The sequence below is a fragment of the Oncorhynchus keta genome, chromosome 5, assembly GCF_023373465.1.
Source record: "Oncorhynchus keta strain PuntledgeMale-10-30-2019 chromosome 5, Oket_V2, whole genome shotgun sequence".
Taxonomy (NCBI): Eukaryota; Metazoa; Chordata; class Actinopteri; order Salmoniformes; family Salmonidae; genus Oncorhynchus; species Oncorhynchus keta.
Genome location: NC_068425.1, coordinates 6,110,849 through 6,116,025, shown reverse-complemented (window position 1 = coordinate 6,116,025; position 5,177 = coordinate 6,110,849).

The following is a 5,177-nucleotide window of genomic DNA, read 5'->3' as shown; positions in this document are numbered from 1 at the left end:
CCTGGTTCACATTCCTAATCAGACTGAATGTATATTACCCTCTGTTCCCCCATGTCTGTGTGTGGAAGTGTTTGTTGTTATGTGGTTCACATTCCCTCATCAGACTGAATGTATATTACCCTCTGTTCCCCCCATGTCTGTGTGTGGAAGTGTTTGTTGTTACCTGGTTCACATTCCCTCATCAGACTGAATGTATATTACCCTCTGTTCCCCCCATGTCTGTGTGTGGAAGTGTTTGTTGTTACCTGGTTCACATTCCCTCATCAGACTGAATGTATATTACCCTCTGTTCCCCCCATGTCTGTGTGTGGAAGTGTTTGTTGTTACCTGGTTCACATTCCCTCATCAGACTGAATGTATATTACCCTCTGTTCCCCCCATGTCTGTGTGTGGAAGTGTTTGTTGTTACGTGGTTCACATTCCCTCATCAGACTGAATGTATATTACCCTCTGTTCCCCCCATGTCTGTGTGTGGAAGTGTTTGTTGTTACCTGGTTCACATTCCCTCATCAGACTGAATGTATATTACCCTCTGTTCCCCCCATGTCTGTGTGTGGAAGTGTTTGTTGTTACCTGGTTCACATTCCCTCATCAGACTGAATGTATATTACCCTCTGTTCCCCCCATGTCTGTGTGTGGAAGTGTTTGTTGCTACCTGGTTCACATTCCCTCATCAGACTGAATGTATATTACCCTCTGTTCCCCCCATGTCTGTGTGTGGAAGTGTTTGTTGTTACCTGGTTCACATTCCCTCATCAGACTGAATGTATATTACCCTCTGTTCCCCCCATGTCTGTGTGTGGAAGTGTTTGTTGTTACCTGGTTCACATTCCCTCATCAGACTGAATGTATATTACCCTCTGTTCCCCCCATGTCTGTGTGTGGAAGTGTTTGTTGTTACCTGGTTCACATTCCCTCATCAGACTGAATGTATATTACCCTCTGTTCCCCCCATGTCTGTGTGTGGAAGTGTTTGTTGTTACGTGGTTCACATTCCCTCATCAGACTGAATGTATATTACCCTCTGTTCCCCCATGTCTGTGTGTGGAAGTGTTTGTTGTTACCTGGTTCACATTCCCTAATCAGACTGAATGTATATTACCCTCTGTTCCCCCCATGTCTGTGTGTGGAAGTGTTTGTTGTTATGTGGTTCACATTCCCTCATCAGACTGAATGTATATTACCCTCTGTTCCCCCCATGTCTGTGTGTGGAAGTGTTTGTTGTTACCTGGTTCACATTCCCTCATCAGACTGAATGTATATTACCCTCTGTTCCTCCCATGTCTGTGTGTGGAAGTGTTTGTTGCTACCTGGTTCACATTCCCTCATCAGACTGAATGTATATTACCCTCTGTTCCCCCCATGTCTGTGTGTGGAAGTGTTTGTTGTTATGTGGTTCACATTCCCTCATCAGACTGAATGTATATTACCCTCTGTTCCCCCCATGTCTGTGTGTGGAAGTGTTTGTTGTTACCTGGTTCACATTCCCTCATCAGACTGAATGTATATTACCCTCTGTTCCTCCCATGTCTGTGTGTGGAAGTGTTTGTTACCTGGCTCACATTCCTCATCAGGACTGAATGTATATTACCCCTGCTCCCCCATGTCTGTGTGTGTGGAAGTGTTTGTTGTTATGTGGTTCACATTCCTCATCAGACTGAATGTATATTACCTCTGTTCCCCATGTCTGTGTGGGAAGTGTTTGTTGTTACGTGGTTCACATTCCCTCATCAGACTGAATGTATATTGCCCTCTGTTCCTCCCATGTCTGTGTGTGTGGAAGTGTTTGTTGTTACCTGGTTCACATTCCCTCATCAGACTGAATGTATATTACCCTCTGTTCCCCATGTCTGTGTGTGGGAAGTGTTTGTTGTTACGTGTTCACATTCCTCATCAGACTGAATGTATATTACCCTCTCGTTCCCCCATGCCTGTGTGTGTGGAAGTGTTTGTTGTTACTCTGGTTCACATTCTCTCATCAGACTGAATGTATATTACCCTTGTTCCCCCATGTCTGTGTGTGGAAGTGTTTGTTGTTACCTGTTCCCCATGTCTGTGTGTGTGGAACATTCTCTCATCAGACTGAATGCATATTACCTCTGTTCCACCCATGTCTGTGTGTGGAAGTGTTTGCTTGTTACGTGGTTCACATTCCTCATCAGACTGAATGTATATTACTACCCTCTGCTCCCCCATGTCTGTGTGTGGAAGTGTTTGTTGTTACCTGGTTCACATTCCCAATCAGACTGAATGTATATTACCCTCTGTTCCCCCTTGTCTGTGTGTGTGTGGAAGTGTTTGTTGTTACCTGTTCATTCCTCATCAGACTGAATGTATATATTACCCTCTGTTCCTCCCATGTCTGTGTGTGGAAGTGTTTGTTGTTACCTGGTTCACATTCCTAATCAGACTGAATGTATATTACCCTCTGTTCCCCCATGTCTGTGTGTGGAAGTGTTTGTTGTTATGTGGTTCACATTCCTCATCAGACTGAATGTATATTACCCTCTGTTCCCCCATGTCTGTGTGTGGAAGTGTTTGTTGTTACCTGGTTCACATTCCCTCATCAGACTGAATGTATATTACCCTCTGTTCCTCCCATGTCTGTGTGTGTGGAAGTGTTTGTTGCTACCTGGTTCACATTCCCTCATCCAGACTGGAATGTATATTACCCTCTGTTCCCCATGTCTGTGTGTGGAAGTGTTTGTTGTTATGTGGTTCACATTCCCTCATCAGACTGAATGTATATTACCCTCTGTTCCCCCCATGTCTGTGTGTGGAAGTGTTTGTTGTTACCTGGTTCACATTCCTCATCAGACTGAATGTATATTACCTCTGTTCCCCCATGTCTGTGTGTGGAAGTGTTTGTTGTTACGTGGTTCACATTCCCATCTGAATGTATATTACCCTGTTCCCCCATGTCTGTGTGTGGAAGTGTTTGTTGTTACTGAATCAGACTATATATTACCCTCTGTTCCCCCATGTCTGTGTGTGGAAGTGTTTGTTGTTACGTGGTTCACATTCCTCATCAGACTGAATGTATATTACCCTCTGTTCCCCCATGTCTGTGTGTGGAAGTGTTTGTTGCTACCTGGTTCACATTCCTCATCAGACTGAATGTATATTACCCTCTGTTCCCCCATGTCTGTGTGTGGGAAGTGTTTGTTGTTACCTGGTCCACATTCCTCATCAGACTGAATGTATATTACCCTCTGTTCCCCATGTCTGTGTGTGGAAGTGTTTGTTGTTACGTGGTTCACATTCCCTCATCAGACTGAATGTATATTACCCCTCTGTTCCCCATGTCTGTGTGTGTGTGGAAGTGTTTGTTGTTACGTGGTCCACATTCCCTCATCAGACTGAATGTATATTACCTCTGTTCCCCCATGTCTGTGTGTGGAAGTGTTTGTTGTTACGTGGTTCACATTCCCTCATCAGACTGAATGTATATTACCTCTGTTCCCCATGTCTGTGTGTGGGAAGTGTTTGTTGTTACGTGGTTCACATTCCCTATCAGACTGAATGTATATTACCCTCTGTTCCCCATGTCTGTGTGTAAAGTGTTTGTTGTTACCTGGTTCATTCCCTAATCAGACTGAATGTATATTACCCTCTGTTCCCCCCCATGTCTGTGTGTGGAAGTGTTTGTTGTTACGTGGTTCACATTCCCTCATCAGACTGAATGTATATTACCCTCTGTTCCCTCTATGTCTGTGTGGAAGTGTTTGTTGTTACCTAGTTCACATTCCTCATCAGACTGAATGTATATTACCCTCTGTTCCCCCATGTCTGTGTGTGGAAGTGTTTGTTGTTACCTGGTTCACATTCCTCATCAGACTGAATGTATATTACCCTCTGTTCCTCCCATGTCTGTGTGTGGAAGTGTTTTGTTGTTACGTGGTTCACATTCCTCATTCCCTCATCATATAGATTACATTTTTGATTGGAGATGCTTAATGTGAGTCTGGAAGGAGAGTTTACAGTCTAACCAGACACCTAGGTAATTGTAGTTGTCCACATATTCTAAGTCAGAGCCGTCCAGAGTAGTGATGTTGACGGACGGGCAGGTGCAGGCAGTGATCGGTTGAAGAGCATGCATTTAGTTGTACTTGCATTTAAGAGCAGTTGAGGCCACGGCAGGAGAGTTGTATGGCATTGAAGCTTGTCTGAGGTTAGTTAACACAGTGTCTAAAGAGGGGCCAGATACAGAATGATGTCGTCTGCATAGAGGTGGGATCAGAGAATCACCAGCAGCAAGAGCGACATCATTGATCTATACAGAGAAGAGAGTCGGCCTGAGAATTGAACCCTGTGTGTGTGTGTTGAAACTATACTTTCAGTTCCTGTTGATACTATGTTTCAGTCTTACTTCTGCTAGCACATTGTAGCAATAGGGAGGAAGAAGGATTGGGAAACTAACTGCAAATAATAAGCTGAACTCCGCCTAGCAGAGACATCTTTGTACAGCAACTATTAATTATGAGCTTATATGGTATTAAATATAAGGGACATCCCTGATCCTCAGTAGGGATAAAAAGGAAAACACCATCTTTTGTACTGAGTGTCGAGCTTGCAAATTACGGTAAGTGTACACTCCAGGTTGCAATCCTTATTAAACAAACTAACATCTGATCAAAGAAGTGTCCTGTGGACACCTGTGTGCACATAGGGCAGAATTCAATTCAATTCAATTCAATTCAAGGGCTTTATTGGCATGGGAAACATGTTAACATTGCCAAAGCAAGTGAGGTAGACAAATATACAAAGTGAATATATAAAGTGAAAAACAACAAAAATTAACAGTAAACATTACACATACAACAGTTTCCTCTAAAACAGTAAAGACATTACAAATGTCATATTATATATATATATATATATACACAATGTACAAATAATTAAAGGACACAAGATAAAATAAATAAGCATAAATATGGGTTGTATTTACAATGGTGTTTGTTCTTCACTGGTTGCCCTTTTCTCGTGGCAACAGGTCACAAATCTTGCTGCTGTGATGGCACACTGTGGAATTTCACCCAGTAGGTATGGGAGTTTTTCAAAATTGGATATGTTTTCGAATTCTTTGTGGATCTGTGTGATCTGGGGAAATATGTCTCTCTAATATGGTCATACATTGGGCAGGAGGTTAGGAAGTGCAGCTCAGTTTCCACCTCATT